The sequence below is a fragment of the Stegodyphus dumicola genome, chromosome 9 (assembly GCF_044657685.1).
Source record: "Stegodyphus dumicola isolate Sdum_Otavi_A_Nest chromosome 9, ASM4465768v1".
Classification (NCBI taxonomy): Eukaryota; Metazoa; Arthropoda; class Arachnida; order Araneae; family Eresidae; genus Stegodyphus; species Stegodyphus dumicola.
The window spans coordinates 179,243,796-179,259,673 of record NC_140776.1 but is presented as its reverse complement, the minus strand read 5'-3'; the positions used below and the strand labels follow the sequence as shown (position 1 = coordinate 179,259,673).

The 15,878-nt window shown below is 33.4% G+C and overlaps 1 protein-coding gene across 2 annotated transcripts in view; it reads right to left on the bottom strand.

Annotated features, from left to right (window-relative positions):
• The window catches only part of LOC118202672 (uncharacterized), an 88,597-nt gene extending 74,631 nt beyond the window's left edge, over nt 1–13,966 (bottom strand). For both annotated transcript variants that reach the window (XM_085824397.1, XM_085824398.1), the window contains exon 1: nt 13,833–13,966. The gene's annotated coding sequence lies outside the window, so the exon portion shown is untranslated. The remainder of the gene's footprint in view (nt 1–13,832) is intronic.
• Between the last annotated feature and the right edge of the window lie 1,912 nt (nt 13,967–15,878).

Sequence of the window (15,878 nt, the reverse complement as noted above, 5' to 3'; positions counted from 1 at the left end):
ATGTGCAATTCTTAAAAACGCGTCAAGCAGTGAGTGATTCTGCACTTTACCCAAAATTCTATTGCCTACTTTTCGTCGTGGGCAATTCCCAAATTGTTAAATCCATAGGATATCAGAAAAGGATTTAAAATCAAGAAAGGATTTAAAAATTAAAGTAGTATTTCAATGGCGTCTTAAGAAATATAAAACTAATATATAAACTTAAGCAATATGGTGTGTGGTGTATTTAATTATGGCAAAGCACACTAGGGCTATCTGCCTAAGGGGAGGGATGCCTTCGTGGAGGACCTTTCTAAGGGAAACTGGCTCGTATACACGTTACACATGCGGAAAAGCACGAAAACACCCATGCAGCCAGCCCGTTCGCGGGATTCGAACCTCGGACCGAACTAGTGTTCAGCGACTTTACCGCTCGGCCGCTGGTGGGCCTCTTAAGCAATATGAAACCAGCGCGTACGCTAGATTTGGCGCGCTATTAAATGGTCGCGTTTGCTAGATTTGGCGCTTTTGCGCATACATTTTCGGTGCAATATTTTTATGGCCCTCAAAACAGAAGAGAATCAATTTTTCTATAGCAGTGAAAATATAAGTACCTACATAATAAGAACGTTCGGATAAATGGATAAAAAGCTCAGTAAAGTAAGGGAAAAAAATAAAAAAAACCCTCAGTGGTTTTTTTTTTTTTTTTTTTTTTTTTAATTTTAAAGAACACATATTTTTTGTGACACTGTTCAAAGCATGTTTTGTACATGCATAGACCCACACTGCACATTTCGCACATGTATCTTGTTCTATGAGGTTTCTTCTTTCTGCTACAAAATGTACACTGCCTGGATCTTCTAAATTTCACTGGTATATATATGTTCAGCGTTATTTCAGCGTTATTCTTTCCATCTGGCACATGAAATTTGTGGTTTTTTATGTTAATTGGGAGGGGGTTGGTCTTTTTGGCTTTGGTACGGATCATTCGTTTCCCATTCATATTTATTTTATTCGTATTTCGTCCCAAAATAATAATAAAATATTTTAAATTTAAATAAAACATTAACGCTCTTTCTATTTTTAATTATAGCAAAGTATATTTACATTAAATTTAAACCACACAAAATAATTTATAAAATCACAGTACTAGCTTGAGAAGCAAGTGTGCCGAAGTCAGAGAAAAATCTCTGGAAAAGAAAAACCTTTCCACTGTGCAAGTGCATGTATTGTTTCCGTAATAAAATAACTCTGTGGTTTCAAAGCCCCTTATTTACTATATCCGGGTAAAAATAAACATTCCTATTTGAAAAGCAAGCAAACGCCATTTTGAAGAGCATTCGTTTCCAGGCGCGACTACCGAACCTCTAGAGGATTGTGTGCTCCAGTGGCGCAGTGGTCGCACCCTGAAACCACAAAGCAAATGTCATAAATATAGATAGGTTTATATATATATATATATGTACAAGAATACACTTAAAATTCTAACTGTATGTTCTTTTCAATTTTAAGGGCGACGGTCTCTTACTTGAAAGTACGTGGAATTAAATCCACAGCCCCGTAGTCAAGTAGTTTTTTCCGCCTTTTCTACACGTACAGTTATAGAATGTTCTGGAAATATTTAAAGCGAACTGGATTGGCTGACGAAACTGACGTCATTTCTTTGAAGCTTCGCCTTTGCAGAGGCTATAAAAGGACTCGCAAAGGAATATCGGGGGCTTTTTCTTAAATGTCACGATGCAGTAAACTTCATACAAAAAGTTATTAGTAGTTCTTTTTTATTTTACTCTGGATATCTGATTTTGTAACTGCTATTTCTCCTGAATAATAATAAATGCATCCTGTTTTTTAAACTAATTAAATTTTTAAACTAAATGCATCCTGTTAATATATATATATATATATATATATATAATAACCTATCTATTAGATCCTGTCTATCTACATATCTATATATATATAAACCTATCTATAAAATTGCGATAATTAAACTGCATATATATCGCAATTTTTTATTGTTCACGATAGAAATCATGATGTGCGATGAATAACTTTTTAAATTTAAAGTTGTTTATATTAATAAAAGGAAGTTATTTTTGTTCTCACTGAAAACTAATTTTAAAAAGCAGCCGATTTGAAATACTAAGACTTAAATTTAGACTTAAATTAGACGATTTGAAATACTAAGACATGTAGGATTCTACAGTCATTTTGTGTTATTTAGAGGTAAAAGATCAGTAATCAATTGATTTTCACTCAAAAATTTCGGAAAGAAGAGAAGAAACAAATTCGAAAATTGGTGGTTTCAGGGCGCGACTACCGCGCGTCAAAGGGATAAACCAGGAAAACGCCCATGCAGTCACCCCTTTCGCCGGGATTCGAACCCTAGATCAAAGTACTAGTGTTTAGCGACTTTACCGCTCAGCCGCTGGTGAGTCTAGGGAAAATCGATATGCGAGGTCTAGGGAAAATTGATACGCGAGCTGTCACTTCTCCATGCGCTCTCCCGCCCACACAATTCCAATCCATTAATTGTCGAAATTAAGAGTTACTTAGAAACTTTGAGTTCATATTTAAATATTAAGCTACATTGGGTTAAAGCCCATATAGGCTTTATTGGTAATAAGAGGACCGACAACCTGGCCAAGCAGGCGGTCTCAAATGTCAGTGCAATGGATATTGAACTGACAGGTTCGAAGAGAATTGCAATTCGAAGAATGAAAAAATTTTACGTCAACAAATGGAAAATACAGTGGTTCTCTTCACCTAAAAAAAAAGGATTTATGGAACTAATTAAAATTACAAATAAAATGAAATATATGAACAATATTGATGTTAATCAGGTTTTAACTGGACGCGGTAGGTTTCCCTTCTATTTCAACCGATTGAATCTGCAGGAAAATAAATTGTGTAATAGTTGTCAGGTTGATGGTGATGCTAGGCATTTCGTTGTTGATTGTAATTTAACAGCCCCTATTAGACAGATTTTTAACATTACTGACTTTAATGTAAGTGTCATTAATTTTAAAGTTTTTAAATCATATTTTATTGCTCTAATGAAGTTGATGAATGAAAATAGGGCGCTAGTAGGAATCTTCTGCTAAAATTGAATTTTGTATTTATATGCGTTTTAGATATCTGTGGTGTTCTATGTTGTGAATTTGTGTTTATGGACCTTTTTTTTTTTGTTTGTTTGTTGGTCTGTAATTTTGTGTTAGATGTGCTTACTTATTTTTGATTTAGTATTTTTGTTTGTTGTTTGGGGGTGGCTGGGTTACTGGCTGCTCTCGTTTGTGGAGATACGGGGCCCCTTCTTTTGAGCTATGGGGACACTCGTGTCCAGGTGGACTGAAGGGAGCCTCCAATTCTTACAATTCTTACGCTAGCTATTGAAAAACAGAATGAAGTTCCCTTAGTTCACTAACCAAACATTTTAATTTTGGTATCTTTTCTGAATTCTCTATATCTCCCCCCCCCCGCATTTCCTCGCCAGGATGCAAATTAAGCGGGTGAAACGAATAGTTTAGTCAAAGCGGTGATTCCGCTAGTATAGCTGATGCTTCGTATTATGTCCTCCAGTTATTATTAAACTTACAGAGGCTGTTCGCACATTTTTTAGACGAATTTGGTAAGCGGTAATAAAAAATCGTTTGCTTCAAAAGAAGTAACTGCAATTATACTATGTTTTTAAAAGTCAAAATTATCGTCTGTGACTTGAAAGTTTTGTTTTTATTCAAAATGGCGAATTTAACAAAGCAGTGGTTCGAAGGCTACATTTACGCTCTTTCCGAAGAGAAATAGGCATACTCCGTTATCCAAAAACGATGTGAGAGTCATGGTTTTGTGATATCTAAAGCGTCGATAGGTAATATCATCAACAAGAAAGGAAAAAGAAAACGTCAAATTGGAGCGTCAAGTGGGACAAAAATTCCAAACAAGTATCCAATTTAAAAACGGATATCTTCGACTATTGCAAATGTAGGTTGTTTAATGTTAAAAGAAAATCCCTCTAGTCAAAGGGCAGTTGCAAAATCATTAAAATGCTCGGTATCCACTGTAAACAAAATAATAAACGTTGATTTAAATCTTAAGAAAGCGAAAAACCGCAATGTGCATCGTCTTCTTCCAAAGCTTATCGCTCAACGCAGGACACGCTGCAGAATTCTATACGAGAAACACTTATCCAAAGAAAAATGGAAAACAATTGTCACAATAGATGAAGCATGGGTGTATTTAAATGATTGTAACAAAAAAAAAAAAAAAAAAAAAAAAAAAAGAGAGCCATTTATTATCATAAAAGGGGAGAAAAAATTTAAGTACATGGTTCAAAGAATCGAAAGAAAGTTTTTCTAAGGGTTTCATGATTGTTGCTGGATTTCCTATAATGGCAAGTTAAAAATAAGAGAGTGCAAAAAAATGTCAAGATTAACTCCAAATACTATCAGGAATATATTTTATCGCCAATTTTTTTGAATGAAATACCATCGCTTTACCCACAGTGCCATCCATCTGTGAGACTCCATCAGGACAAAGCTAGCAGTCACACATCAAAATCCACTGTAAATTTCCTAAACGAAATGGAACAAAAAAGTGGTATCGAGGCCATACCCTTCACTGATATCCCTAGTAAATCTCCCAATGTGTCACCTATGGATTTTTGTGCTTTCGGACTTTTAAAAACTCCATTATCCAAACGTTGTCCCTAACAGGACTCTGTAAGGCTGTTCGGGAGGAATGAGATAGAATACCTCTTCTACCACTTCAAAAGGCATTATTATCCTGGAAATTGCAGTGTTGATAGTTCAGAATAAGGGATGTCAAATAGAACATTTAGAACAAAGAATTTTATGTAATTTAGTTTTGTGAATACAATATACCTCGTCTAAAGAATGTGTGAACAGCCTCTGTAGTAGTGGCTACGCTTTCTAGCCGTTTAGTTAGTCTCGCCGGTGTAGGATGCTGAGTCAGCCTGTTAGGTTAAATTAAATTGTGAAGTGTAGCACTACTTCTTTACCTTTCGAATTTATTGTTAAATTTACCTTTAAGTTCACACCACAAGTAGTTGGTGTTTTTGTGAACACAAAGTCTGTGAAAAGTAAAAAAACAGCTTTTTACATCCTTTATTTGTTGTGTTATTTTTCATGCCTTTGAGAGATTGCATACACTTTGAGATCTAGATATTTTGCATGATAGCAGAAAGGATGAGATCTTATAGAACTTCTAATGTAATTAATAATAACAACATAAAGTGCGAACTTGCAGATTCATTTTCGAATGCTTTCGACATCGGATTTCGCTCTATCGATTTTTTACGTGGAACCTTAGATACCTCTGACAGTCATTCTGAGCGTTCTGAAGTATACTCGATTTTTAGGATAAAAAAAAAAAAACTCATTGTTGTATGTGCTTATGTACAACAATAAGGGAAAAGGGTGATGTTGTGATAGGCACTCAAATTGTAACAGAATACTCTGAATGATCAATCAAATTAATTTCAGTTGGGTGGCTTTATGAAAAAATATTTTATTCACTCTCAGATGATTTTTGCAATGCTTGTATGCATATAAGATTTCTTTCTTTCTTTTCTTTTTTTTTTTTCTTTTCTTTTTTTTTTTTAAATCTTATATTTTAATCTCTTTTTTTATCTTAACCTTTAAAAGAGGGAGTATATAAGGTATTTCTCCCGCCTTCTTAGCCATCCTTCGTAGTGTAGTGGTCTGCACGCTCAGGGCGTTTGAGAGGTCCGCGGTTCGATTCCCGGCGAAGGCTTTGCTAATTTTTCATCTTGCCTGCTTCCATTAAAAAAAAAAAAAAAAAAAAAAAAAACACTAATGTCTCTACAGTGGCGCCCGAACTAAAAGGGTGTTGGATGATGATCCTCCTCACCCAGGATTTGGCGATTGAGTCCCCTAAAAACCCCAGTCGCCCTTTAAAAGGGGGAGTATATAAGGTATTTCTCCCGCCTTCCTAGCGTGCCTTCGTGGTGTAGTGGTTCTGCACGCTGGGCCGATATTCCAGAGGTCCGTGGTTCGCTTCCTGGCGAAGGCGTTTTCTCATTTTTCATCTTGTCTGCTTCCCAAAATATACATAATGTCTCTAAATTTATGTATAATCAATGCATGTTTAACGCATGTATGTATAATGAATGTATGTACCACATTTTGATTTTTCAATAAATGCCGACGCGGGGTTCCTCTGTATAATTAGTGTACAGGGGCAATACCACTTCTGCCTATGGCGACGTAATGGTGCCCCTTACACTTTTCTCCTGTCCTGTCAGTACAGTGGCGCCCGAACTAAAAGGGTGTTGAATGATGATTCTCCTCACCCAGGATTTGCCGATCGGGTCCCCTAAAAACCCCAGTCGCCCTTCAAAAGGGGGAGTATATAAGGTATTTCTCCCGCTTTCCTAGGGTGCCTTCGTGGTGTAGTGGTTCTGCACGCTGGGCCGGTATTCCAGAGGTCCGTGGTTCGATTCCCTGCGAAGGCGTTTTCTCATTTTTCATCTTGCCTGCTTTCAAAATAATCCTAATATCTCTACAATCTTTTTTAAATGATGGGTACGAGCCATTTTTGGACTTTAGGCAGAACATATATCCCCACATTTGGTGATCTTAGGGCGTATATAAGAGTAGTGCCGAACATCCAAAGGAAAACTAGCGTAACAGATATTCGTAAAATAATAAATTTTTAATATAAATTAAAAAAATCCAAAGAATTCAGAAAAAAATTATCAACGAATTGAGATTAAGGCTGAGGCATGAAACTGCGGATACCATTTAAAATGTTCGAAAATGTCTGCATTTTAGAACGCCGTTGCCACCACGTAATCTCAATGAAATAATAATGTAATTGGTTACGGTCAGTGCCGTTACATGCTGTGATTATGGATAAAATGGCTCCCCTCGTGAGCTTTATAAACTGCAATAAACCAATATATCTGACATAACCCACCTCTTTAGCATTATTATTACAATTCATTTTAACATTGTGTTGCCAGTACTAATTATAATTATCTCATTATGTTTATCCGTTTATTAATTATGTTTATCTCCTATATTTGTTGCTCCAAATCAGATGTTCAATTTATCTTGTGAATCTCAAATTGTATTCCGACTATTTTGTAATCTACTAATAATAGATAATAATAGATAATAATCTACTAATAATAGACAAAGTCTAGACCTTTTGGAAAGCTTCAGTCTATGTAAATTCCTATAAAACTTGCAATTCCCCCATTTTTTTTAAGAGTTATTTTGGGAAGGCATTACCAGTTGACCTATGGTACATCGCTGGTGTCCCCCATACTTTTACCTTTACTTTACCTCATAACCTCTCAACAGAAGACAACTAGTATCGGGATCGATAAAATTATATATTTGGTTAACGTCATAACCTCTCAATAGTTTGCTAAGACAACCAGTATCGGGATCGATAAAATTATATGGTTAACGGGGAAATATTCAAATCTGCGTTAACTATATATATAATTTTATCTATATATTCAAATCCGCGTTAACCATATATATAATTTTATCTATATATTCAAATCCGCGTTAACCATATATATAATAAAAAAAAATATTCTTTTTTATTTTCATTTTCTTTCCAACAGTCTATTATAGTGCCATCAATCATATTTTTTCAAGAACATTAAAAAAAGTTCTGGGAGAGGGGTTACACACAGGAATATAAAAACATTCTTTTGTTTCTGGACAAATCTCGCCTCGTACTCATTGGGGCGGAAGGATACTACCCACATTCTTTTTTCGAAGCGAAAACAGACTTTCGTGAGCTTCGACAACGTTAGTAATGCCGCCTGTTTTAACTGAGGCTCTAGATTTTATAACAGCTACAAGACTTCCCTAACATAACTCCTGGCGAGTTTAGCATTTGGAGACGAGTCCGATCCCGATAACAGAAGGAGATACGGAATTTTTCACTGGACCGAAAGATGCAAAATCTCTCTTGTAAGTAGATTTATTAATTGACTTTCTGTATAAATACTTAATTAGGTACTATTCGTTTTAGGGACCGTAAAAAATTGCAGCGAAAATATATGCGCAAAAGCGCCAAATCTAGCAAACGCGCCAAAGTTCGTAAATTTGGATAGTTCTATATTTACAGTGGCTCCCAAAAGTGTTCGTACACTTACTATGAGTTTCATTGAAATAAGGTTGTATCCAATAATTAAAAGTTAACTTTCTGAATGAGATTTTAAGAATAAGATCTATAACCTATTCGTAACAAAATTATATGAAATATTTTTAAAATATAGCGAAACTTTATTTTTAAGATGTTAAAAAGTAAAAAATGGCAAACATTTTATCTCACAAAAGTCTTCGTGCATTGAAATAATTTTGGATAAAATAAAAATTTGAATTATCGTTTGCCGCTTTTTTTAATTTTTGCATTGTGGTGGCATTTAAGAAATCGTTTGCTTTAGTTTTTTATTGTTTACTTCATAATATTCTATTTATTATTGAAAAAATGGGTCGTAGTCGTTAAAGAAATTACAAACAGCATTCGAAACTTGATAATTTTTCACCATAATAGTGGTAAATCAATTCGAAATATCGCTAAATTAGTCAATTTATCCCATTCTACAGTGCAGTATGTGATAAAACGTTTTAAAGAGAAAATCGGATTGAAAACAAGATAAGAAAAGGTCGACCGAGAAAGTTAACTAAACGGGATGAGGATATATTATTAGAAAATATGTGAAAAACTCACGTTTGAGTGCTGCAAAAGTTTCTGCAGAATTAAATGCAAAGTATTTTACTTCAATTTCACCTGAAACTGTTCGACGAGTTCTCAGAGAAGCTGGGTCACATGGGCGTTCTGCCCGTAAAAAATTGTTAGTGAGAAAAACAGAAAGCTCAGGCTTTCATTCGCAAAGTCAATGATAAATACACCCGAAACGTACTGGAATAATGTCCTATTTGCTGACGAAAGCAAATTTAACAATTTTGGTTCCGATGGTCGAATAACTACATGGAGAAGAAAAAATGAGGAACTTGATTCTAAGAACTTAGTTGGAACAGTTAAGCATGGCGGTGGAGGTGTTCTTGTGTGGGGGTGCATGGTAGCGTCAGGACTAGGTAATTTGGTATTTATTGATGGCATAATGAATCATTCTCTTTATTTAAATATTTTAAGAGACAATTTAAAATTATCAGCCCAAAATTTGGGTATTGGAAACAACTTTATTTTTAATCATGATAACGATCCTAAGCATACGGCTCTCAACGTTCGCCTGTGTTGTCTCTATAATTGTCCACAGGTTTTGAAAACATCACATCAGTCGCAAGATTTAAACCCCATAGAACGCATTTGGAAAGAACTGGAGGTTAGGGTACGAAAACACGACATCCAAACGAAAAGCGAAGTCAAAACAGTCATGATGGAAGAATGGATGAACATTGATAACAAAAATTACAAGTAAAAAAAAAAAAAAAATATTTCCATACGTTACCATAAAAGCTATTGTGGATGCTAAAGGATATCTTACTAAATATTAATTTAACGAAAAATATTTACTAATATGTCAAGATATTTTTGAAATGTACGAAGATTCTGAAAAATAAAGTTTCGCTATATTTAAAAAATATTTCATGTAATTTTGTTACGAATAGATTATAGATCTTATTATTAAAATCTCATTCAGAAAGTTTACATTTAATTAATGGATAGAGCCCTATTTCAATGAAAATCATAAGTGTACGAACACTTTTGGGAGCCACTGTATAAGTCGCCATTGAAATACTAGTTTAATTTTTTAATTCTTTTCTAATATTGCTATGGGTTTAACAATTTGGGAATTACCCAATGACGAAAAGTCTGCAATAGAATTTTTTCGAAGAGCAGGCATTATTCATGATAGAAAATTATGTTCGAACAACCACGAGATGAAATTATGCTTTAGCGGTAACTCAGTAACGTAATGACGGTGCAGGAAAGAAACCTGTAAGAAAGGATTAAGTCAAAATTGGTTCGAATGATCGAAAATCCCCTTGCTTACAACGGTTAGGTTCATCTATTTTTGTTGTCAGAAGATGACATCTATTGAATGCAGCTGAAGATGAACCACAGTACAACTGTAAGACTGGAACGGTTACATGCGCGAAGTGTGTGCCGCAACTTTATTTACTCGGTTTAACTTGAAAATCGGCGAATGGGGCAAAACTATTGAAGAAGACGAAAGCCTTTTCAGTAAGAGAAATAATAACGTTGGACGGGTTCTTCCGTTACAATATGTTTTCGGCGGATTATGCAGATAATCGAATGAAGGCTTCTTTTTAATCGCTGTTCAAGAACGATTGGCGAAAACTTTATTGAACGTCATAAAAGAAAATATCGCAGAAGGAAGCATTAAAAATTCATACTGACTGCTGTTAGGCCTCCGCGATAAGCGCGCGTTTTGGCTACCCGGCTCGAAGGGGTTAAAAATTGGCGGATGGGGCAAAATTATTGAAGTAGACAAAAGTTTTTTTAGTAGAAGAAAGAATAACGTTGGACGGTTTCTTCCGCCCCAATGTGTTTTCGGCGGATTATTCAAAGAATCGAATGAATGTTTCTTCTTAATCGCTATTCCAGAACGATCGGCGTAAACTTTACTGAACGTCATAAAAGAAAATATCGCAAAAGGAAACATTATTTATACTGATTGGTTGAAGTCATACAAGTCAGATGAACTGCAAAATGCCAGTTTTGAACATTTTACTGTCAATCACAACTACAATTTTGTGGACCCCAAGCGTGAGCGCCATAGACAGGGGCGTAGCTAGAGTTTCCAGCGCCCAGCAGTTGTCCAAAAGTTGTCCAGTTCGAGTACAGACGCTTGGACCAAAAAAAAAAAAAAAAAAAAAAAAAAAAAAAAAAAAAAAAAAAAAAACTGAAATATTCTCTGCTATGTAGGGGCATAAAAAAATTATATCTCCCGTTTAATTTCAGTTATGTTTAGCCTTTTGTTATAAATTATAATTACAAAAAAATTCTAAACTAAAACAATAATCTTAGATAGTTATTTACTATTATGTTTCTTTTCTTGCGTTAGGGTTACCGTAACTATTTTTTAGCAGCATTGGCATCAACAGCAGTTTTTTTACGGCTCTTATAACGGAATTGTACCCCTAATTAAAACGTCAAATGTGTATTCATGAAATAATTGTGCGAAATTATAAATCATTATTCTTTTTGGCTAAAGTGCAGAATCGTCCACTTATTTGTTTGGTGCTTTTTACAAGAGTAAGAAGAATTTGGACTTTTGTCAATTTTCTTTGACTTTTTAAGTGAAAATAGGTCGATGTGTACATGGATAGAAGTCAAGGGAGTGCGCAATGCCATTTTTCTGCAATTCTGGTATGTGTTTTTAAGTGAAAATAGGTCGATGTGCACATAGATACCGAATATGTGCGATTCTTACAAACGCGCCAAGCAGTGGGCGATTCTGCACTTCCCCCTTCTCTCTCTCTCTCTTTTTTTTTTTTTAATCTGTGTCAAAATAGTTGCTTTAATATGTTTGTTGATAGGCATATAATATAGTGTGCGTAAAAGCGCCTTGAAAAGTAAAAGACATGACATAGTCGTATGAATAGCTAGGAAATTGCAAATGAATGTATGTTGAAGAAAATACCAATGTCACATATGATAAATAAAAAAACTGGAAAATGTTTCCTTAATTTAAGATCCGCTGAGAGAAATGATATGAAAATGATAATAAACATAAAAACTAGACAATCAAATTATGCGAACATCTCATCAGAAAGCAGTACGCAATTAAATCCATTCGCTGTGTTTTGGACCTCGCCAAGTGCACCCATGAAAATGTTTTTCAGAAAGTTTGAGATTCGCATTTCAATTTCGGTGAATCTTCGGATTATGGTAACTTGGCGAAAATTTGGCGACCTGCCCTGCTACAGCAACCTGTGAGTTTTTTTTTTGACGCCATTTTGTTTTCACGAAGTAAAGGCATTTTTTTTTTTTTTTTTTTACTCAACATTTTTTCCAAAAATCTGCTATCCGAATTACGCTTATGCTAGAACTTTTGTGGAACAAAAGGGCTTAATCATGACGAAGATTAGGTGCAAATTGTTTCTAAGTACCTATTAACTAAAATCACGATCGGAATTTTCCGGAAAGTCCATTTTCACGAGATTTCTTGCACCGCCATTCAAACTTATCTGTGATATCCTTCCTTTCACACAATCTCATTTCATTCCCACATGTTGGACATTCATACTTATCCGCAATTAATCCTACACTCATACACTATTCAAGCAACTCTTTTGGATGATCACATAAATGCAATAAAAGTTTGGAATTTATTTTAGAGAGGGTCATGGGATCCAAATATTAAGCAACACTGTTTCACACAAGATACAAGATGGAAAGTACTTCGCAGATTATTGCTAAAGTCCTAGCTAGTAACCTTTATCGCCTTACCAAAATATCGCCAAACTACCTGTTACCATATTCCAAAGATTAGCCTCAATTTCTATTAATAATTAATTTTACCCATTAATCTTGTTAAAATTTCTGTTTTTTTTTTTATAATTTCTAAAACATGTAAACCAATAAACAACTATATCTTTATTTCTGTTATTAACATTTATTGAGATAAACAGAGATCGAATGCATGTCGCAGCCTCAGTGAATACACACATTAGTTGAAATCGAACAACTAACTTGCAGTTTCCTTTCTGAGTTCTAGTTCTCTCTTAGTTCAGATTTATAGAGTTTATTGTCCCTGATTATTTAAGCAGGTATTTTATTGCTTATATCACAGTATTATAAATAATGTAATTGCAGTTTTATATGTTAAAATTCCATAATCGGGGTGAGCGCCAAGCTTGGCGAGAGTTTTTTATTTGGCGCGATTTTAATTTGGTTGTGGTTTCCGGCTGTATGTTTTCTTGTGGCAAACCTAGAGCTTTATTTCGGTAACTGTAAGAGCACAAATTTAGTGTAGCCAGATTTTTTTTTAAAATTTAATTTTGAAATACTGTGTTTGTTTTTAAAGGTTTTACTGTTTAATATTGTTATATATATGTTTAATATTATATTTATATAAATATTTGCAGAAGGTTAAGCTGTTGTTGGTGGGATGGATTTCATATGACATGAAATTTATAATTTATGAATGTTTTCATTTAATTTTATTTAGTTAATTTTTTTTTGTGTTTTGTTTCTTGCATGTGGCAATCGAAAGATGTGGAATATTTAAAGTTTTGAACGAAAGTTGTTTAGTGTGTTGAATTCCACGACGATAGTAACTTGAATATTTTAGTTAGTTTTATGATGCTGAATACGTATAATTTGCTATTCTGTTTACGTTTAAAATTGACTTCGCAGTGCTCTGATCTGATAAGTCTATACATTTATTTACTCATAATTATTTACAAGAATTGTTCATTCTACTATTTTATGATGAATTACATATATATAGAACTATGCTTTTACTTGCAAAGCTGTTGGGCTTTGTTTTACTCATCTAGTATTTTATCATCTCATTTTAACTATTCTGTTTACATAAAATAACGGCGTTTCACTACTGCAAAACTTAAAAGTTACTATTCTGTTTACGTTTAAAAATCACATTTTAGTGCTTTCCTTTAGTGGCCTAAAAAATTCGCCAAATTTTGAAGGCCAAAATAGTTTGGCGCCAACTTACCCCGCTTATGGAATTTTAGCCGTTTTATTAGGAAAACTAGGTTCAGGATTTTGGAAAAAATATATTCATGGCTTTGATAGAAAATCTTTTTAAGCTTTCCTTATTTATAAAAGTAGAAAAGGGGAAAAAAGAACTAAATTGAGATATTTTAGTAGCTTTAGTATTAGAAAACGAAACTTACCCAAGCACTAAGACGTCTACAAATTATAAATGAAAGATTAATTTGATATATCTTCTAACAATAATTTGAAAATTTACTTCTTTAAGTTTACGTAATCTGTGCTTGTTCCATAACTTGAATCCAAAATATCGCCGGTCAATAAATAATACGCTTCGGCTGGTTTCATAGTTTGCTATAAATCGTGTCGCGTGCATGCTCTTCAGTATGGCGTATCTGTTGAGTTTAACTACAAATGAAACAGACATTTTTACTATGTGAATTTAATGTTGAATCACATTCATTTAAGAATTTGAATGTTTTTAATTTCATTATGGTGTATTTATTATCCATTGTGTAGAATTACATGATATATCTTCTGAATTATATGATATAAAGTTTTACAAATTTTTATGTTACAACAACTTTTAATGTTTTAAATTTCAACTTTACAGCGTTTAAAAGTTTGAAAATTTTAAGATTAAAATTTTCTTAGAAAGAGGGGATACACTGCGAATTTCGAAAAATTTTGTTTTTAATAATTAGGAAGCTTATCTAAAATCAAATCCACCAAACAATCATATAATGATGTCGAATTGTCTAAAAATCAAAAGCGGATCCTCTTACAAAGGACTCTTTGAGCTCTGATGTTATTTATCTATCTAACAATTTTCTGTATGTCAGATCCCAGAGTTTTAAATTATATTTAGTTTGCGGTGAGTGGCAACAAGGAAACCTTTTTTTTTTTTTAAATAGAATTGTTTTCGTGTTGTGTATTTTATAATAACTGTTTGAGTACAGGACGCCTTGATTAGTATTCGTGTTTATTTTGTTTTGTTATGGAACGATTCACATTAATGTGCATTTCTGTCTTTGACACCATAATATCGTAATGTGTTGATCGAAATTTTTTTTGAAAAGAAATAATGTAATATATAAACTGCTTTCATATTTTCGTACTACTTTGGTAGACGGCTGCACGGATTTTCGGCGATGTTGGCGGGGTTTTTACAATCGTCAGCCATCTTAAAAAATGATGTTTTTACGTATTTTACGCATAGTAAAGTATTCGAAACTTTAAAAGATAAATATCGTTAAAAATAATGGATTAATTTTTTTGTTGAAAACGTCATTTTTTAAGATGGCAGGCAAATGTAAATAAATATATTTACTACAAGTATAAAATACTAAACTAAGATTAAGTTATTACTTTTATATAACAAAGAAATAGAATAAAATACCCCTATAAAAATATTGCTACAACGTTTATTTGGATTAAAATATTACTTAAATTGAATATCGAATTAAAAACATCATACCAACGTTTAAATAATGTTTAACAGCCATAAATAATGTTTGAAACATTAGATTAAATTTATAGACATTAAAACCAATTACTTTTAAAGTAAGGTGACGTCATTGATTACATCATCCACAACATAAAATTATATAAAATATCATAAACAATAAACTTTTTATTTCAAATAAAAATGCAAAATTAAATTGACTTTTAATATTTAGAAGCCATAAATAATATTTAAAACACGGAATTTATGCATAATAAAACGCATTATTTTTTAAATAAAATGGCAACAAAGTATAGGTTACCATAAATAACTTGTCCAGCAACAACGGATTTACCATAAGTCGTATCGCTCGCCAAAAAAAAAATCGCCAAAATCTGTTTAACCGTCTACCAAAGTAGCACCCCTATTTTAAAATAAATACTAAATTGCTATAACATCAGTTTTAAAATTTTCAGTATTATTCAACTATTATTGTAGTGAAAGAATAACACACTGAAACAAAAGTTTGTTGAAATTTATAGGAATCTTAAACACAACTTTGCAAAATTACAAAGTTGCAACTTTTGCCAAGTTGAGTTTGCCTTCACGTGCTAGAAGCACTGAGATGGCATTGCCAGATTACTGCTTTTTTCTATTTTATGACAGAGGGAAGTTTAGTGTAAGTTATTTCTATCTATGTAGCTTTTAGAATTTAAAATCTAATGTAGCTTTCTAATGTTCTCACAATTACAGAGATATGGAAAAGTGTCTTACTGCCTTCTTT